Here is a 22,192-nt window from a genome sequence, read left to right as displayed (position 1 = left end):
CAGTTCTTCACATCTGGTGGCCAAAGTATTGGAGTTTCAGCTTTAGCATCAGTCCTTCCAGTGAATATTCAGGACTGATTTCCTTTAGGATGGACTGGTTGGATCTCCTTGCTGTCCAAGGGACTCTCATGAGTCTTCTCCAACACCACAGTTCAAAAGCATCAGTTCTTCGGCACTCAGCTTTCTTTATAGTCCAACTCTCACACCCATACATGACTACTGGAAAAACAACAGCTTTGACTAGATGGACCTTTGCTGGCAAAGTAATGTCTCTGCTTTTTTAATAAGCTGTCTAGGTTGATCATAACTTTTCTTCCAAGGAGCAAGCATCTTTTAATTTCACAGCTGCAGTCACCATCTGCACTGATTTTGGAGCTCCCAAAAATAAAGTCTGACACTGTTTCCACTGTTTCCCCACCGATTTCCCATGATGTGATGGGACCAGATACCATGATCTTAGTTTTCTGAATGTTGAGTTTTAAGCCAAAATTTCACTCTCCTCTTTCACTTTTATCAAGAGGCTCTGTAGATCTTCTTCACTTTCTGCCATGAGGGTGGTGTCATCTGCATATCTGAGGTTATTGATATTTCTCCTGGCAATCTTGATTCCAGCTTGTGTTTCATCCAGCCCGGCATTTTTCATGATGTACTCTGCATGTAAGTTAAATAAGCAGGGTGACAAAATACAGCCTTGATGTACTCCTTTCCCAATTTGGAACCAATCTGTTGTTCCATGTCCAGTTTTAACTGTTGCTTCTTGACCTGCATATAGATTTTTCAGGAGGCAGGTCAGGTGGTCTGGTATTCCCATCTCTTTCAGAATTTTCCACAGTTTGTGGTGATTCACACAGTCAACGTCTTTGGCATAGTCAATAAAGCAGAAGTAGATGTTTTCTGGAACTCTCTTGCTTTCTCAATGATCCAACAGATGTTGGCAATTTGATTTCTGGCTCCTCTGCCTTTTCTAAATCCACCTTGAACATCTGGAGGTTCACAGTTCACATACTTTTGAAGTTTGGCTTAGAGAATTTTGAGCATTGATTTACTAGCGTGTGAGATGAGTGCAATTGTGCAGTAATTTGACCATTCTTTGGCATTTCCTTTCTTTGGAACTGAAATGAAAACTGACCTTTTCCAGTCCTGTGGCCACTGCTGAGTTTTCAAATTTGCCAGCATATTAAGTGCAGCACTTGCACAGCATTGTGTTTTAGGATTTGAAATAGCTCAATTGGAATTCCATCACCTCCACTAGCTTTGTTCATAGTGATGCTTCCTAAAGCCCACTTGACTTCGCATTCCAGGATGTCTGGCTCTAGGTGAGTCATCACACCATCTTGATTATCTGGGTCATGAAGATCTTTTTTATATAGTTGTTCTGTCTATTCTTAATATCTTCTGCTTCTGTTAGGTCTATACCATTTCTGTCCTTTATTGTGCCTATCTTTGCATAAAATTTTCCCTTGGTATCTCTAATTTTCTTGAAGAGATCTCTAGTCTTTCCCATCCTATTGTTTTCCTCTATTTCTTTGCACTGATCATTGAGGAAAGCTTTCTTATCTCTCCTTGCTAGTGTTTGGAACTCTGAGTTCAAATGGGTATATCTTTCCATTTATCCTTTGCCTTTCACTTCTCTTCTTTTCATAGCTGTCTGTATGGCCTCCTCAGACAACCATTTTGCCTTTTTACATTATTTTTCTTGGGGATGGTCTTGATCACTGCCTCCTGTACAATGTCATGAACCTCTGTCCATAGTTCTTTGGTCACTCTGTCTATCAGATCTAATCCCTTGAATCTATTTCTCACTTCTACTGTATAGTCATAAGGGATTTGATTTAGGTCATACCTGAATGGTCTAGTGGTTCTCCCTACTTTCTTCAATTTAAATCTGAATATGACAATAATGAGTTCATGATCTGAGCCACAGTCAGCTTCCAGTCTTGTTGTTTTTGCTGACTGTATAGAGCTTCTCCATCTTTGGTGGCAAAGAATATAATCAATCTGATTTTGGTATTGACCATCTGGTGATGTCCATGTGGAGTCTTCTCTTGTGTTGTTGAAAGAGGGTGTTTGCTACGACCAGTGCATTCTCTTGGCAGAACTCTTTTAGCCTTTGTCCTGCTTCATTCTGTACTCCAAGGCCAAATTTGTCCATTACTCCAGGAACAAGGGTAGGGAGGGATAAATTAGGTGTTTGGGATTAGCAGATACAAACTACTATATATAAAATAGATAAACAACAAATTCCTACTATATAGCACAGAGACAGCATATTCAATATCTTATCATAAACCATAATGGAAAAGAATATGATAAAAGATATATATATATACAAACACACACACACAAACACACACATATTGTAAACCTGAATCAGCTATACACCAGAAACTAGCCTAACATTGTAAATCAACTATACTTCAATTTAAAAATTAACTAGGGATTTCCCTAGTGGTCCAGAGGCTAAGACTCTGCACTCCCAAAGCAGGGGGCCCAGGTTTGATCCTTGGCCAGGGAACTAGTTCCCACATGCCACAACTAAGAATTTATGTGCTATGAGTAAAAGTCCTGCTTGCCCAAATGAAGATTGAAGATGCTGCATGCCACAACTAAGACCTGGCAAAGCCAGATAAATACATAAATATTTTAAAAATTAACTGAATGCAAAAATATAAGAATAAATTTAGCCTGTTGTGATGGATTATCATTTGTTTTAAAAGCAGTAATTAAATAAGGAAAATAATATCTACCTTGTGGTGTCAATTTAAGGTCTAAGTTGAATAATATTATACACATAAGGGGCTAGCATCGTGCCTGGCATGTAGTAGGAGCTCAGTAACTGGTAGATTCTTCTTTTTGAACCCCTCCCACAAGTGAAAACCACTGATACTGAAGCCCAATTCCCAATCTACTCCCAGGGAGGCTCTGAATCCCCTGCCATAAGAATATTCTGGCATTGAGAGGAAGCTACCACCATATTACAGCCTTAGCCCTCTGATCCTTGAAAACTTATCACAAAGCTGGTCTCATAGTGCAGTGCCTGTATCGTGTAATTGAAACAATTCTTGTCAATACATCTCCAATAGCAAACCCAAAAGGAGCAAAATCTGTCTGAAAATCTCTAGTTTCCAGAAGTATGAAGTTCACTTCTTTGGAACACTAGTTTCTCCCCTGACTACAATAGCTCACTTAGTTTTCTCATGCGTAGTAGGACGAGCATCTACCAAAATCATTAGAATCAGCTGATAAATACATTTGACCTTATAATTTGTGAAGTACCACGCTGGCACAGTGGAGCAAAAATCCATGGCTTAGAGTCCACCGATATTTGATTCATCTCAGAGAGTGTTTGCCGGGGACCAGATCCACGGCAGTGACTCAATGCAGCTTTCAAACATGTTGGCCAGAAAAAGGATAGGCTCCAATAGGAGTGTTGTCAGTGGTAAATCACCTGCACACTTTGGGAAACAAGGTGAGAAAGGGTAAATGTTTTCCTGGGCTGGTTGTCATGGCATTTGGAAACAGGCACACTTGAAAGATTAGGGCTTGTCTGCTCGGTCTTCTATATCCTGATGTTGCATATAAAACAGAACAAGGGTGTCACATGGAGTAGGTTCAAGCCAAAATCTATCAGAAAATATCCTAAGGCCAATTTGGATCTTCCCTGTGGGTCCCAGAGCCAGGCCCGCCCTCTGAGGAGCCCTGCCAGGGGCCTCTATGCCTGTGTGCGTGGGTTGTGGTCTGCTGAGTCATTGCTCTTTATTACAATTGCAACTCATGATGCTCTGCTTTGTAGGCAATTTTGTGATCCTCCGTTCAGTTTCCCTAGTTAGGAAGTAACTCAGAACTCTAAGAGAGGCTGCCTTCTTCCCGAATTTATGGGTCTATGGAAAGGTGTTGTCCTATGCTGAGGCACCAGAGAAACTATCACAGCAAAAGTCATTTGTCATTCCATGCAGTAAACATCCACAAGCAGTCCCGTGGGGTTAGGCCCTGGATGTGGGTGGCAGGTTGAAGGGATTGCAACCAGGAAATGGGCACAGTTGTCCTTGCAGAGCCTGCGTGGAATCATCAGTGATGAAAACAGCTAGTTGGAAAACCAAGTGGACCTGGGAAATCTCCAAAAAGCCTTGCATGTAAATGCTGTCAGCCCCAGGAAAAGAAGGCCATCTCTCTTTATGCCATTTCTCCATTAACATTTTGCCACAGCTCTGAGGAAATTTGAGAAAACAACTCAAATTTAAATTGTTACTCTCCATAAGTTACTCCATTCTACTTTCTTCCCAGCTTTATTGAAATACCATTGGCATATAATGTGAAAGTGTAAGGTGCACAATGTGATGATTTGATACATGTGAATATTGCAAAATGATACCACAGTAAGGTTAGTTAACACCTCCATCACTCGTGTATTTAGTGTGAATTTTAGTTTTGTTTTTGGTGAGAACAGGTAAGAGCTACTCTCGTGTACACAATATAGTATTGTGAACTATACTGCATATTAGATCCTCAGAACTTATTCAAATAACACGAATGAGTGTTTTGTATGGCTGACGGCACTTTGAAACTCTTCTAGGCCAATTTCTGCTGTGGCTTAGGTAGTGGAACTAGATGAAGTCACTGTGAAGAACATGCTCAGTTGCTTTAGTCATGTCCAACTCTTTGTAACCCATGGACTGTAACCCACCAGGCTCCTCTGTCCATGGGGTTCTCCAGGCAAGAATACTGGAGTGGATTGCCATGCCCTCCTCCAGGGGATCTTCCAGACCCAGGGATTGAACCCATGTCTCTTATGTCTCCTGCATTGGCAGGCAGGTTCTTTAACACTAGTGCCACCTGGGAAGCCCACTATGAAGAAGGCATCACGGTTAAATCATGGATACCAAAGCCAGATTATCTGACTTCAATTTTTGGCTCTGCTACTTACTAGCTATGTTACCTTAGGTAACTTATTTAACATATCTGTGCCTTAATCTTCTAATCTATAAAATGAAGGCAGTTATAGTACTTATTCCATAGCATGAGCAGCATTGTGAGCAAAATTCTGTCTAAAATGAGAACTTCTTACTATTATTGAAATACAGTTGATTTACAATGTTGTCTTAGTTTCTGAGGTACAACGCAGTGAATCAGTCATATATATATATATTTTTCATGTACTTAGCCATTATGGTTCATTACAGGATATTGATTATAGTTCCCTGTGCCATACAGTAGGTTATTGCTATCTACTTTGTATATAGCAGTTTGTGTCTGTTAATCCCAAACTCCTAATTTATCTCTCCCTTACCCAGGCTTCCCTGGTGGCTCAGATGGTAAAGCGCCTGTCTACAATGCAGGAGACCTGGGTTTGATCCCTGGGTCGGGAAGACTTCCTGGAGAAGGAAATGGCAACCCACTCCAGGACTCATGCCTAGAAAATCCCATGGATGGAGCAGTCTGGTGCAGGTTACTCTGTCCATGGGGTTGCAAAGAGTTGGAAATGACTGAGTGACTTCACTCACAGCTTTCTTGGCCAGTCCCTGGTGACTCAGATGTTAAAACGTCTGCCTGCAATGCAGGAGACCTGGGTTCGATCCCTGGGTCGGGAAGATGCCCTGGAGAAGGAGATGGCAACCCACTCCAGTATTCTTGCCTGGAGAATCCCATGGATGGAGGAGCCTGGTGGGCTGCAGTCCATGGGGTCGCAAAGAGTTGGACATGACTGAGCGACTTCACTTTCACTTTACCCTAAAAGGTGAACTTTTATCTGGGTAAAAATACTGGTCTGTAAAATTAGCTTTAATAACATTATCTACTTGTCTATAAGCTAAATTATATCATTCTTACCGTAATCAACTAAACAGAATACTGAAGATATCACAGAGCCACAATCTTGAACTGTATCTAGTAAACCTCTGGTAAAGAAAGTGTGAAATTAGAAACAGAAACATATGAAACATGTTATTCATATACACCTCTAGGTATTAAAATCTTCCACCTTTATTAATTTAGATTTTAACAAGACAAAAAGCAGCCTACTGAATGGGAAAAGATATTTGCAACTGATGTGTTTGATAAGTTGTTAACAGTCAAAACGTATAAAGAACTCATACAAATCAATGTCAACAAAACAAACAATCTGAATAAAAAATGGGCAGAGGACCTGAATAGACATTTTTTCAAAGAAGACATACAGATGGCCAATAGGCACATGAAAAGATGTTCAACATCACTAATCACCAGGGAAATTCAAATCAAAATTACAATGAGATATCACTTCACACCTGAGAAATGGCTATCATCAAAAAGACAACATATAACAAGTGTAAGTGAGGCAATAGAGAAAAGGAAAACATTGTGCACTGTTGGTACGATCAATGGATATAATTGAATATGAAAGATTCATTAATACGGTTTCAGAATACACATTTTAAATTTTAAGAAACTACAACTTGAGTTTGGTGAAATATAAAAGAATATCCACGTTTACATAAAAAAGCTATTAGAATATACATCAGTTTTCCAACTATGTATCTGTGTGAGACCAGATTTCTTTTATATATACTTCAGCCAAAACACTACAATGCAACAGATTGAATACAAAAGCAGTTATGACAAACTATCTGTTATTAAACCAGACATTAAAGAGATTTGCAAAGAATTTCATGCAGTTTTGATCAAACGTGTATGGATTCCAGGTGATTCCAATAAAATTTCTGATTTTTTCCCAGGGGAAGTTAAATTGATTCTAAATTTTATATGAAAAGAGCAAATATCTTAAAATAGTCAATGCACTCCTAAAGAAGAACAAGGTAGGGAGACTTACCTGATATCAAGATCGAATTTTAATCTACACTATAAAAGATAAGTTTAGGATTGGCCCCATGGTAAGCAAATATACTATACCTGATCTTAACCAAAAGGTCAAGAAGCGATAAGATAAGCAAATATACTAGTGGAACACAGTAGATACCCCAGGAACCAACTGACACATAGGTTAAAATGATATATGACTGAATTTTCATTGCAGACCATTGGGAAAAATATCATTAAACAACTAGTACAGAGAAATTAGCTATTCAAATAAATAAAAATGTAAAATTAGATCCTTATCTCAGCATACTAAAATATCAATTCCAAGTGGAGTAATGAAGACTTGCTTGGAAACTGTTGTTGTTCAGTCACTCAGCAGTCCAATTCTTTGCGACCCCATGGACTGCAACACGCCAGGCCTCCCTGTCCATCACCAGCTCCTGGAGTTTGCTCAAGCTCATGTCCATTGAGTTGGTGATACCATCCAACCATCTCATCCTCTGTATCCCTTTCTCCTCCATCCTTCAATCTTTCCCAGCATCAGGGTCTTTTCTAATGAGTCAGCTCTTTGCAGCAGGTGGCCAAAGTATTGGAGTTTCAGCTTCAGCATCAGTCCTTCCAATGAATATTCAGGATTGATTTCCTTTAGGATTGACTGGTTTGATCTCTTTGCAGTCCAAGGGACTCTCAAGAGTCTTTTCCAACACCACAGTTCAAAAGCATCAATTCTTCAGCTCTCAGCCTTCTTTATGGTCCAACTCTCACATCTATATATGACTACTAGAAAAACCATAGCTTTGACTAGATGGACCTTTGCTGGCAAAGTAATGTCTCTGCTTTTTAATACCCTGTCTAGGTTTGTCATACCTTTCCTCCAAGGAGCAAGCATCTTTTAATTTCATGGCTGTAGTCACCACCTGCAGTGATTTTTGGAGCCTAAGAAAATAAAGTCTGTCATTGTTTCGCCATCTATTTGCTATGAAGTGATGGGACCAGAGGCTATGATCTTAGTTTTTGCAAACTGTAAAACAATGTAAACTTTTGATAACAGTATTGAGATCTTTACAACCTCAGAGTAGGGAAATTTTCAAACAAGTTACAAAAGGCACAAATTATAAAGAAATCAACTAATAAATACACAAAAATTAAGATCTTTGGTTCAGTAAAGAAGGTAGAAAAACATTTACCTAATGATATCTATCTATAGATATGTATAACTGCTATTACCTACAAGTACTTCATATCCAAAATATATAAAAGACTCTTACAAATCAATCATAAGAAATACATGCAACTGAATAGGTTAAAAATGGGGAAAAGAATTGAACAGGCAGTTTCCAGAAGATTAAATATAAATGACCCATGAGCATCTCTCTCACATATGTAGAGATGCTTATTCTCATTAGTAATCAGAGAAATGCAAATTGAAAGCACAAGGACATATCATTTCACACACAAACCATTGGTAAATATAAGAAAGTCTGACAACACTGTCAACAAGATTGTAGAGAAACAGGAATTCTCATCCACTGCATAAATTGGTGCATCCAATGACTGTGGCAACCATAGAAGTGTGCCTTTCAACATCCCTTCAGGACAGCCTGCTGCAGACAGCATGGCCGATGGCTGAGCATTACAGGGGTACTAGTGGTGGACCATCCCTGTTTAGAGGCAGGACATCTCTAACTGTGGAACACCTCATCAGTCTGAGACTCTTTCTACTCAGTTCTCTTCCTTTCTCTCCTTTCACAGAGTCCAGAGCAACATTGAGGTCTGAAGGCTCTCTCTGCTTACACCTCTCTGATCTTTCCCCTTTTCCCTTCCTAAGCATTCCCTCAATAGATCCTTTGCACATTTGCTCCTCCTCCCCAAGAACTGTAGCCAGCCAGGGAATTTTCCATGCAAGAATACTGGAGTGGATTGCCATTTCCTACTCCAGGGAATCTTCCTGATCCAGGGATTGAACCTGAGTATCTTGCATCTCATGGGTTGGCAGGCAGATTCTTTGCCACTGCGCCACCTGAGAAGCCCATTTTAGTTATAAATGAATGTTATCTTAATAAAAAAAAATAAATCTAAAATTTAAAAAATACACTGGTTAGAGTGCCAGTGTACAAACGCAAAAATGAAAAAGAGCAAAGGAATGACAGAAAATTTAGGAGAAAGATTACTCCTGGGGTAGAGGTGGAGGGACAGGGAATACAGGGGCCTCTAAGTTACAGGCAATGTTCCATGGCATAATGTAGGTGGTGGGTTCTAGTTATTAATTATTATTGTTTTGTGTGCATATTTCACAATATTTGGAAGGCAGTGGAAGCCCCAGGTCATAACAATTTAAAACAACCTATTTGCTACTCCCTCTTAAAAACCAACACTAATGAATTTTAGCATATCCTTTCCTAGGTTGGGGCTAGACCTGATTTGGGGAGAGGAATGACAAGCAGTTGCACATGCCAATTTCCATATTTTTCCTCTTCACGCACAGTGAACACAATCTCTGGGGAGAAGAGATCACCACAGCAGATGAAACAGGTGTGCTGCCCAATGCTTCTCTCAAGTCCCAATTAGTCATGCAGGAAAAGGAACTCAGAATAAAGAAGGTGCATGCTCTGTTGCCACTTAATAGTTCTAAAGTTTTTTTTTTTTTTTTTTTTAAGTATCATGTGTGAATGTTGCCCTTTCAGAGTTAGAGAATTTGAGGAGGTCGGTTGATTAGGGAGCTCTCTCATAAGATGTCACTGCAGAAATGAACCCTCCCCTCATTTCCACAGACAGAACTGTTTCCAGGCTGAAACCTTCCTTGGGTCTCAGTCTGGGTATGGCAAGTTGCTGGAGTCCTGTTCCAAGATTTTTAACATCCTCCACAGCCCTGGGGTGAAGATGCTCCAGGAAGGTCTCCCACAGGACAGGAATGCCTCCACTGAGTGAGAACTTTCCAGACTGATCCTGTGTTTCAAGTAGCCTGAGACTTTCAACTGCTGCAATCATTACCACTAACTTTGTTGTCCTGGTAACAATATCAATATACTTTCGATAGAATTATCACATCAAAAGATAAGAAAACAGAATGTTTCCTCAAATCTAGTTTTCATAGTAGTCTTATGAAGTAGATACTTATTGTCCCCACTTTGCAGATAAGAAAACTGAGGCACCAGAGGGGAAGTAACATGCCCAAGGGCACCCAACTTATGAGAGGTATAGACCTCATAACATTTGATCTCAGAGCTCAGTTCTAGGCTCGAGCCCATCCAGCATGATACTATATTCTGTGGATTCTGTACCTCAAGCCTCTCTTATCTATCTTCCTCCTTTCCATTCCTACCTGCACTCACTTCCCTAAGTCTCTCAACAGTTTTTGATTTGACTATTGCAAAAGCCTTCCAAAGACTTCTTTCTGGCCTCTTCTATTCATCTACCAGCTTGTCCAATGACTGCCTTCTCTATGTAGCCACCATGAACTGCACCTCACATTCCTTCCTTTGAGCTCCCATGGCGCTATGCTTAAACCACTTTTGAGGGCTTATTTCATCCAGCTTTGTACACAGCTATCTCTCCCAAATCTAACACTTCATATACCATTCTAGGTAATGCAAATTCATTGTGCCTTTTTAGCATCAGTGTTAGTTTTAGTTCCAGTGCCTCTGTATCAGGGGTCATTCCTACTGACAATAACGTGAAAGAAAGAGAAGAGAAAAGAGGAAATCAGCAGAAGTGAAAAGAAAGGGGAGATAAAGAGAAAGACAAAATAATTGAGAGTCTGGTAAGGAAGCCTGGGAGAAAGGAAAGAAGCCAAGGGTTAAGCAAGGTCAAGATCAGTACGTTTGGGCTTGCTATTACCCCACACAGAGCCAAGGCCAGTTAAGGCTCTATATTACAGAGGCATTGGCAATACCTCTACCATTGTGGAGATTAGGGCAAATGGAAGTTGTCTAATGAGGCAAGGAACCCATTGGTGGGAGTCTCTATAGCCTTAGATCAACCTGAAGAGGCCCTGAGCATGATTCCTGATCTCAGTCCCCTTAACCCGTTTTTTTTTTTTTCCATGAGTCTAAAAATCTTCAGGAATGAAGAATTCTGTGTAAGTAAACATAATAATAGCAGCTTCAATTCATTTAATATTTACTGTGTGCAGGCACTGCTGAAATGCTTTGTGCACATTATCTCATTAATCCTCACAACACAAACAAGTTAGGCACGATCATTTTCTTCACTTAATAGCAGAAGCAAGTGAGGTTTGACAGATGTAGTACCTTGCCCAAGGTCACAGCTCATGCAGGGAAGTTCTAGAATTTGAACCCAGAATCCTGGGATTCCAACACCCATAAGGCTCTGATGTCTCCCAGAATATATTCCAGGGAGAATGAGACCAGAGTGACAATGGAGTAGCCTGCAACAATGCTGTGGGGTGGGGTGGGGGGGCAGGGAGAGATTGTTTCCAACTGGGTAAATCCAGAAAGACTTTGAGGAGGAGGTAGGTTTCAATGAAAAACACTGTCATTAGAGACACCTCTGGACTGCTGCTCCTGGCGGGGTCAATCCTGTTGATTTCCTCTAATAGAGACCATCAGGAGCACATCCACAGTTAAAGAAATCAGAGTTATTGACTCTTTGCAATGAGGTGATCACATACCATAGGGATCTGTGTGGTGAAACGTAAGAGACAGATAGCAGTCATTATAACATTTCTGATTTCATTAGGTAATTTGGGGAAAGGTTCAAAGAAGTGGACTCTGCTATGAATTGGATGCTATCAGTAAACTGGGGTAATTTTATGACTGAGAATAATAATATTTACCTAGAAGGTGGGAAAAACAGAATGAGGCTAAGGCTGTAAATTTTTTTTAAGCAGCAGTTATTCATGTACCCCAGGATAGTGAGATGTTCAGTCCATTTAGTGGTTTGGACAATGCTCTTGCTTCTGCCTGTGCTCAGATTTGATTACAAGTAGTTTTGATCTTGTCCTGATCTACCAGAGTCACAGAATGTATTTTATGATGTTGATGCTCTATGAAATTGCTTCTGTTCAACACCATTAGCATGTATTTATTATTATAGCTATTTTATGCTTTTATAATTTAAATTCTACACAAGGATTAAAAGTAGTTTAGGCACCATTACTATATGATTACAGGATTCTGTATTTGCCTATGTATTTACTTTTACCAGAGAGTTTTATATTTCTGTGTGCTTTTTGCTCTCTAGCTAGCATCCTTTGTTTCAACTTGGAAGACTCCATTTAGCATTTCTTGTAAGGCAGTTCTAGGTATAATAGACTCTCAGCTTTTATCTGGGAAGAATGGATATCTTTATTTTTCCTTCATTTCTGAGGGGAACTGTTGATGGATATGATATTCATGGCTAGCATAGTGTTTTTTCCTTTCACCATTTTGAAAATGCCTTTTCACCCCTTCTGGCCTGTAATATTTCTGTCAGGAAATTCCCTACCAATCTTATGGGACCTTCCTTGTATGTGATGAGTCACTTTTGTCTTGCTGCTTTCAAGATTATCTCTTTGTGACTTTGACAGTTTGGTTATAATGTGTCTTGGTGTAGGCCTCTTTGTGTCCATCCTATTTTGCAGTCCTTTGACTTTTTAAAATTTAGATGTGAATTTCCATTTTCACATTTGAGAAATGTGCATAATATTGTAAAGCAATTATCCTGCAATAATTCTGTTTTGAAATTTGGGGAATATTCAGCCATTATTTCAAATAAGCTTTCTGTTCCTTTCTCTTTCTCTCTTCCTCCTGGATTTCCTTAATGTATGTATTAACCAATTTGATAGTGTCACATAAGTTCCTTGGGCTTTTTCCACTTCATCCCTTTTTCATTCTGTTCTTCCGACTTGATAATTTCAAATGACTTGTCTTTGAGCTTGCTGGTTCTTATGATTGATCAAGTTTTATTAAATCCCTCTGGTGAAATTTCAGTTCAATTATTGTATTCTTCAGCTCAATAATTTCTATTTATTACTTTTTAAATAATTTGTACCTCTTTGCTAATTTTTTTCATTTTGTTCCTGCATCATTTTCCTGATTTCATTCAATTGTCTATATATGACCTCTTATAGTTCATTGTTTCTTTAAGATGATTATTTTTACCTCTTTTTTAGCTTATTCATAGATCTCTTTCTTTAGGGTCATTTTCTGGGGTTTTATTGTGTTTCTTGGATTGGGCTATGTTTCCCTGTCTCTTTATATGCTTCATTATTAATTTATTTTTTTGCTGGGATTTGTACATTTTGAAAAAACAGCCAACTCTCCAGGTCTTTATGGACTGGCTTCACACAGGGGAAGAATTTCAGCCATCAGCCTGGAGAGATTCCATATGTCTCTCAAGCCTTTTCTGAGGCTGCATCTTATCTGGGCATTTGTATGAAATTTCCCAGTTAGAGAGGTTAGCTTGTTTCCTTTCTAGAAGCTCATAATCCCTTGCTGCCTCTAGCGTTTGTGTGCAGTACTGCAGGTTCTCTGTTGGGGCAACAAGCCACTGACCCCTCTGTTCTTAGAAGCTCTCAGACATCCAAAGTATGCCATTTCTCCATCGTTGCTCTGAATCAGACACATCAGAAACCAGTCCCTCAGGCAGCTCTCCCAAAAGCTGGAACATCAGACGCACTTTTCTCTTTCCCTCTCAAGGGAGAAGCTATAAGTTAAGTATTTTCTCTGATTAAATGCAGTGGATTTTCTCACTGATTTTAATGTGACTGTTCTTGGATTCATGTTTGCCTGAGGGTACTGCAATTTCTTAACTGATTTCTGGAATTCTCATAAAGGCTTTTTGGATCAGATATTGTTGTAAGGTTGGCATCTCTGTATGGGAACAATGTCTGGGGCTTTTTATTCCATCATCTTCTATCACCGTACCTTTTAAGGGACAATGAATTTGAGACTTAGACAGATTAGGTGAATTCCCCAAAAATGCACAATGAGAAAGTTTCAGAACTGGATTCTGAAAGAGGAATAATCTGAGCACCAGTCTGTGTGCTTGGCATCTGCACCCTATCATGCAGCTGGCAGTCAAGGAAAAGGAGAATCATGCAATCTGAGGCAATTCTGTGCAAGGGCAAAAAGAGCTATGATGCTGAGTTAAATAGGAAAAGGTCTCCTTTTCTATTGGGCATTTTGTTTACTTAGGCAAATTAATGTTTTTAAAATGAAATTAAAGAGGTCTCCAATTGCGAATCTAGACAGTCTTCTTTTTAATAAAGTGGATTCAATTTTGTTACATGTTATTAGGTATCAGGCTGCTGAAAGTGAAAGTGAAAGTCACTCAGTCGTGTCCGACTCTTTGTGACCTCCTGTACTATACAGTCCATTGAATTTTCCAGGCCAGAATACTGGATGGGTAGCCTTTCCTTTCTCCAGGGGATCTTGCCAACCCAGGGATCGAACCCAGGTCTCCCACATTGTGGGCAGATTCTTTACCAGCTGCATCACAAGGGAAGCCCAAGAATAGTGGAGAGGGTAGCCTATCCCTCTCTAGCAGATCTTTCCAACCCAGGAATCGAACCGGGGTCTTCCGCATTGCAGGTGGATTCTTTACCAACTGAGCTATCAGGGAAGTTGATCAGGCTGCTGAAAGGATTTATAAATTTTTGACCCATGAATTTCTTTTTATTGAAGTATAATTAATATAGTATTTATATTAGTTTCAGACATAAAATATAATGATTCAATACTTGTATATGTTGCAAAATGTCCAATATGTTAGCATCCATCTCCATGCAGATGTATAGTCTTTTCTTGTGATAACTTCGAAGATTTACTGTCTTCAGGTCAGTTCAGTCACTCAGTCGTGTCTGACTCTTTATGGCCCCATGAACTGCAGCACACCAGATCTCGCTGTCCATTGCCAAATCCTGGAGTTTACTCAAACTCATGTCCATTGAGTCGGTAATGCCATCTAACCATCTCATTCAATCTTTCCCAGCATCAGTGTCTTTTCAAATGAGTCAGTTCTTCACATCAGGTGGCCAAAGTATTGGACTTTCAGCTTCAGCATCAGTCCTTCCAATGAATATTCAGGACTGATTTCCTTTAGGATGGACTGGTTGGATTTCCTTGCTGTCCAAGTGACTCTCAAGAGTCTTCTCCAACACCACAGTTCAAAAGCATCAATTCTTTGGTGCTCAGCTTTCTTTATAGTCCAACTCTCACATCCATACATGACTGGAAAAACTATGGCTTTGACTAGATGGACCTTTGCCAGCAAAGTAATGTCTCTGCTTTTTAATATGCTGTCTAGGTTTGCCATAACTTTCCTTCCAAGGAGCAAGCGTCTTTTAATTTCATGGTTGCAGACCCTATCTGCAGGGATTTTGGAGCACCCCCAAAATAAAGCCTATCACTGTTTCCACTGTTTCCCCATCTATTTCCCATGAAGTGATGGGACCAGATGCCATGATCTCAGTTTTCTGAATGTTGAGTTTTAAGCCAACTGTTTCAGTCTCCTCTTTAACTTTCATCAAGAGGCTCTTTAGTTCTTCTTCACTTTCTGCTGTAAAGGTGGTGTCATCTGCCTATCTGAGGTTATTGATATTTCTCCCGGCAATCTTGACTCCATCTTGTGCTTCATCCAGTCTAGTGTTTCTCATGATGTACATAATGCATGTAAGTTAAATAAGTAAAGTAACAATATACAGCCTTGATGTATTCCTTTCCCTATTTGGAACCAGTCTGTTGTTCCATGTCCAGTTCTAACTGTTGCTTCCTGAACTGCATACAGATTTCTCAAGAGGCGTGTCAGGTGGTCTGGTATTCCCATCTCTTTAAGAATTTTCCAGAGTTTGTTGTGGTCCACTCAGTCAAAGGCTTTGGCATAGTCAATAAAGCAGAAGTAGATATTTTTCTGGAACTCTCTTGTTTTTTCAATGATCCAACGGATGCTGGCAATTTTATCTCTGGTTCTTCTGCCTTATCTAAATCCAGCTTGAACATCTGGAAGTTCACAGTTCACGTAATATTGAAGCCTGGCTTGGGAAATTTTGAGCTGTCTGCTTTAAAATATAATACGGTATTATTAACTATAGTCACCATGCTGTACATTATACCCCCATGGTAGAAATGGCTTCTGAGTGGTTTACACTGATATATTTTCTATATAAAATGTTATTTTCTAAAGTTTGAAAAAGGATAGTTTTTAGGGTTTTCTTCAAATCACTTAGTTTAAAGGTGCTTTCTACCCTAGCTCCATTGCCACCTCCCCATATAACCTACAACAAGTCACATGACTAGGAAGTGAGCCGGGTTATAAACTTGTAAGCTACAAGTTCTTACATTTTTTTTCTTCTTTTTTTCCTTCCCTTGGGCCTTCCTTCCCTCTTTCTTTTCTCCTTTCCTTCCTTCCTTCTTTTCTTAAGTAAGGACTTCCCTGCTCATCACTATAATAAATAGATTGGGGGAGGGGGAGTAGATAAGAAATAAGCAACACAGGGGAAAAAACAAAGTTCACAAAATAGTCTCCTAGTCATGGTTGCTGGGTTACACTCACTGAATTCTTTGATGAAGGATGTCCCTGATCTCCTTTTTCTCCAGGTATTTGTTTAAACTTATTATGACTATTGTTGTGCCAATAACATTACAGAAATCAAAAGCAAAATAATTCTCCTGTGATTCCACCAGCAAAAGGAATAAAAGAGAATTCTATAGCCAGAAGACAATTAGATTTTGAGACCTGAACCTGCCACTTCCTAGAAATGCACTGTGCAGCTGCAGAATAAGCAGAAGAGCAGAATAAGCTAGGTCACTTCCTAGCCATGTGACCTCTCAGTGTTGTTGTTAACATTCACTAAAATAATGTGCATAAAAGTACCATAACTGTAGGTTATTGGGTACTTTGGTCATAATTATTTTTGCCTTTTATATTATCTTCCAGATCTTGCCCACAGGCATACAACCTTTCCCAGCTATGATAGTCATACACAGAAGTTCATTGTTTGCCACTTGCACTTACTGTGGACTTGCTTGCCTCTTTCTACATCATCACTATCATCATTTTTTAAGGTAGTGTGCTCTCTTAAGTGGATGTGCCAAAACGCATCAAGCCATTTCTCCCCTCTTGGGTGGTGTGTCTATTCCTGAAGTTTCACTATATAAATAGATAACAATGAGCATCTTTTAATGGTTTGTATTCTTTGTGCATCAATAGGAAATGTTAAACTCTAGTTTAGAGATCTGTAAGGGTTTCCCTTGTGGCTCAGCTGGTAAAGAATCTGCCTGCAATGCAGGAGACCCTGGTTTAATTCCTGGGTCAGGAAGATCCGCTGGAGAAGGGATATGCTACCCACTCCAGTGTTCTTGGGCTTCCCTTGTGGCTCAGCTGGTAAAGAATTCACTTGTAATGTGGGGGACCTGGGTTCGATTCTTGGGTTGGGAAGATCCCCTGGAGAAGGGAAAGGTTACCCACTCCAGTATTCTAGCCTGGAGAATTCCATGGACTGTATAGTCCATGGGGTCGCAAAGAGTCGGACACAACTAAGCGACTTTTCACTTCACTAAGGGCTAAAAAACGTCCTTCTGAGAATATAATTGGCCAAAGTCAGCCTTGCTGCCAGCAAGGCTTTCACAAGCCAGAGCCTCAGGACCCATCAAGGGTGCTTTGTGCCCCTGCAAAGTCAGGAGAGGAACACAGAGAAGGGCTTGGGCAGCGATTTTTCAATGTAAGTGTGGAAACTATTGTGCTTATGGCTGGAAGCAGTCATTTAGAGATAGGAATAGATGTAAACACAACTTTCAAGGACCAAAAGCCAAAGTCTTGGTCTGCAGAGGTTACAATTCAAAACAGTCTAATTGGGTGTGGGAATAATGAGCAAAATGTTCTAGGCTGACAAATCACAAGGCATATAAAGGTGGGATCAGTGCTGTCCGACAAGCCAGAGTTAGAGGAGCTGTCAGAAGAAAAGGAAGCCAGAGCCAAGCTCCATTTGGGTCAGGAAAGGCTCAGGGAGAAGAGGCAATGCAAGAGGAATCACAATCCATTCACAGGGAAAGAGGCCTTTTGTAAGCTGCCTCATTAGGACAGAGCAGGGGGAGTGGAGGCAAGTGGCCTCTCCTGGGAACAGGAAGAAACTCAGATGGCAAGTGGGTCAGGAATTTGTTGGTCACAACATATGGAAGTGGGCCCAGAGGACGAAGGTGCCAACAATCAAATAAGCTCAGGACAGGTCCATGCTCAGCCTGGCTCCATCCACTGTGACACATGGCAGAGGTAATGGGAGCAGAAGCAATCACAGGCCAACCAGACAGTGTCATCTCTGGGCATAAAACTCTTCAAAGCATCCCCTTTTCTCTTAGGATATGGTCTGACTCCACCTTGTGCCAGCCTCCTGTCTTCCCTCCACCAGTGCACTGGCTCAGAGTCTTAAATCGTGAAAAGGTCTGGTTTGGGGTCAAGTCTATGATCCACATTTCCCTGGTACAGATCCACCACACTGAAGGGCTAGAGTACAGGCACTGGTGAGAGGTACTGAATGGGTACAGTGGAAAGGGTAAAGGACAGGGAGACAGGTTAGGGTGCCAACTCTAGCTCTGCTGTGCAACTGTGGGCACCTCTCTTCTCCCGGCTAGGCCTCTGATTTCCCTGCAGATAAGTCCTTTTCATTCTAGTGTCATATAGTTTGATGGGCAGCTTGGATACACAGTTGCATTATGGGGGATGATCTACCCCAAGGCCATTGCTAGCCTTTATGTAAACATGAAAAAAGGCACTCCTTTCACTAGACATTTGAAGAAATGTATAATCTTTGCTATCTACTAAAGGAAGAGCATCCACTAGGATGGTGTATTATAAAATCTACTTAAATTTTCAGCAACCCTGGCCCCACATGGTACTCATGTCAGAAATTAGGGGCTGGTTATGGAGAATAGTATAGAAGATCCTTTAAAAAGTAAAAACAGAACTACCATATGATCCTGCATTCTCATTTCTGGGCATATGTCCAGAGAAAAACCATAATTTGAAAAGATACATGTACCCCAATGTTCATTGCAGGACTATTTACAATAGCCAAGACATGAAACAACCCAAATGTTCATCAACAGATGAATGGATAAAGAAGATGTGGTACATATACACAATGGAATACTTCTCAACCGAGAAAAAGGATGGGATAATGCCATGTGCAGCAACATGGATGTATTTGGGAATTACCAGACTAAGTGAAGTAAGTCAGAAGAAAGACAAATACCATAAGATATTGCTTGAATACAGAATCTAAAAAATGCAAATGAACTTTAATACAAAATAGAAATAGGCCCACAGATAGAAAAAAAAAAATTATGGTACCAAAGGGAAAAGTGGGGGAGGGATGAATTAGGAGTTTGGGATTAACACATACACACTATTATACTTAAAATAGATAATCAATAAGGATCTATTGTATAACACAGGGAACTCTACACAATACTCTATAAGAATCTATAAGGGAAAAGAGTCTGAAAAAGAATACACACACATATAAATAACTGAATCACTTTTCTGTACACTTGAAACTAACACAACATTGTAAATCAACTATACTTCAGTTAAAAAATAATTTGGCTTGTTTTTTTAAAAAAACAAAAGAAATCAGAGGCTGGGAAGGCCATCAGTCTGGCCCAGTGAGGTATATTTTACTGGTCCAGGACCAATAAGGAAGAATGTGACTTTTGAACTGAGCAAAGTAGATTCGAAGAGTCTACCATTAAGCAAGAACCAGAAGAAATCTCATCAACAGAGTGATGGTGGCAGTCCCACAGACATCTCTTCTTTGTGGGCCAAGCAAAGCTCTCCAAAATGACCCAGCCAGAGGCTACGGTTCGATATGGGGTTGGGCTTGGGGAGGGAGGAATGTCATTCCTTGAATGGCCTGATTGCTGACATGATAGGAAACGATTACTTTTCTGTCACTGACCCCTTTCTGGATGACAACAAATACTTGACCAGGTCTGCCGGGGGCCAGCGTGAGGAATCCCGCCTGTGACAAGGTCATGAGGAAGGAAGCCTGACAAAACACAAGGACGTGATCAGGCTTCAGGGGTTCCCCCTGGAATTTCCTGAACATGTATCCCCAAAAAGCAAAAATCTGCCAGCCTTTGTACTCTGCTTTTCCACTCTTCTAATATTCTCTGGAAAAAGTCAACTTAGGGCTTTAGTCTTCTGCATTTGAAAGGGATATTTCAGCTCATACCCCCTCTGATAGCTCTCTAGATTGCCTAACAGGTTCCCCGGACCTCTTACAGCTTGTGAATTGCTTACAGCCCCCCAACCATGAGAGGCACAAAGCTTAAAGCATCTTAAAGATACAGAGCCTTTTCTAAAGAGCTAAAATCATATTGGTGACGGATTTCACTGTTGACTCAATGATTGCTGCCAGGCCTCCATATTCTTTATCTTTTAGGCACCTGGGAGGATGTTAATCAATGTAAACAGGATATGGAAAAAGATATATAGTAGTTTTGATGTTCACAACACTAGACTTTTGAGTTAATTACTTTTCTTTTGTTATATATCACTGCACTCCTCTTGTGTCCTTGCTATGTAAGAATGTAACTTTAGTTAGTGCTTTCTGAGAGTGGCACCAGACTTTGGGGAAGATCAACACAAATAAGTCTTCTGGTTGACAAACCCTTATTAGAAAAAAGGCTGTAAAATGTTAATTGGCCCTTTTGGCCAGAAGATGATGTAAATCACCTAAGACTTGTATGCAGAGAGAAAAGCCTGGTTTTGACAAGAGTCTGGGCTGCTAACGCTGCATAACTTTGTGTTACCCATTGATATCTATGTATAATCAAAAAGTATAAAAGCCCTTCTGAACAATAGAGGACGGGCCAGTCGCTGGACTGGTTTCCCCCGTGTCTCCTCTTTACTCTAATTTCAGGCTGAATTCCCGTCTGGAGCGGGGCAGCTCACCAAGTCTACTTACTTGTCCTGGCTTCTAAGACCCGCGCGAAAGGGAGCCTAAGGCAGGGCACCCTTAGATATTCAAGTGGGCGCTGGTGGCCTAACGTAGATGGTGCAAATCTCTTGTCATGAGATATTATTGGTCTTCCCTGTAAGCCAAGTTATTCAGCCTCCTTTCTCCACTTAATTTTCCTACTACATTATTTCTTCATAATCTAATCTTATATTAATAAATAAATTTCTTCTCGCCTACGCTGTCCACACTTCAAACCACCCTGGATCCACCGGGGCTGGACCCCAGCACAGGTCCTCTCAGGCAAGACTTTCTCAAGGTCATTTCAAACAGGTCCTAGACTCTGGAGACCTCTTCGGACACCTCAGATGCCCAGACATAGCGAGAAAGAGTGGACTTGACACAGAAATCTCCTAAACATTTTAAAGAACTGGTGTTTCTTCCTCTACCAATGAAACTTCCATAGCACATGATGGGTACATATATCTAGCATGGACTTACTTACCAGCAACAAAATTAGCTGGTCCCTAAAGGCAATTTTGTTCTTCCCTGCCTGATGCTTTAATAAATCTTCCCAATCAGGGAGATCAGGAGGTGTTGGGGGAAAGTACTACATTTGCTTTCCATAGTCTCACATTCTGCATGAGCAAGCAATTTTCCATTTAGGGTCTGTGTTGATCCCCTTGAGTCTGTCTGTATGATCGTGTGATTTCTAGTTTCTGGGGGCCTGGCCATGTGTTTGCCTTGGCCAACTATAACAGGAAACTTTCTTTCACATTTTTGGGTTTCAAAATTTAAGGTCCTGGGAATATTTTAGAAACAGGCCCCTGACCAGGACAATGTTTCTACTGTAATACAGCCTAAAAGGGATGATTCTCAGGAGCATAATCCTTCTCCTTCTCCAGCCACACTTTTGAAGAGAGCAAAAGAGACTTGATTTGAATGTTCATATTTCAGTCCATGCCTTGGCTGCTGTGAGAAATGTGAGTGGCCATAAAGCACTCTCCTCTTGTGTTGACAATCCAGGAGCCCCAGAAGATGCTATTTTTTCTGCCAAATAGTAAACTGAGGAGCTTCTAGGAGAAAGAAAGACTTAGCTTGGTCTGGCCCTGAGGATGAACATAGCAGCAGTTTATATTCCAGTGGTGGTTCAGTGATAGTGATGGTGGTCAGGATGATGATGGAGGTGGGGATGGTCATGGTGGTGGGAATGATGATGGAGATGAGGATGGCGACTGTGGTGGGCATGGTGATGGTGGTAGGAATGGCTGTGCTAAGATTAAAGGGGGTCTTTCTTCTGGGCTGAGGGGGAAGGGTGGGACCTATAAACTGTAAGCCTTAGCAATCCATCTGGAAATATAGGCAATATGCAATCTGTCTGGGACTCCTGGAGCGAGGAGTTCATGATCTTTGGTAACTCTGCTCTGCAATGGAAGGGAGCACTGCAAATCACTGGTACATCCTGAGGCTTTTGAAAGCCAAGAAGACATGAAAGCAAAAGGTCCT

The 22,192-nt window shown here is 40.6% G+C and overlaps 1 pseudogene; it reads right to left on the bottom strand.

Annotated features, from left to right (window-relative positions):
* Positions 1–21,934, bottom strand: part of LOC138930807 (pre-rRNA-processing protein TSR2 homolog pseudogene) — a 98,325-nt pseudogene extending 76,391 nt beyond the window's left edge.
* Between the last annotated feature and the right edge of the window lie 258 nt (positions 21,935–22,192).

This window comes from Ovis canadensis, chromosome X, assembly GCF_042477335.2.
Source record: "Ovis canadensis isolate MfBH-ARS-UI-01 breed Bighorn chromosome X, ARS-UI_OviCan_v2, whole genome shotgun sequence".
Lineage (NCBI taxonomy): Eukaryota > Metazoa > Chordata > Mammalia > Artiodactyla > Bovidae > Ovis > Ovis canadensis.
Note: the sequence above shows the minus strand (reverse complement) of the source record. Positions and strands in the feature narration are given on the sequence as shown.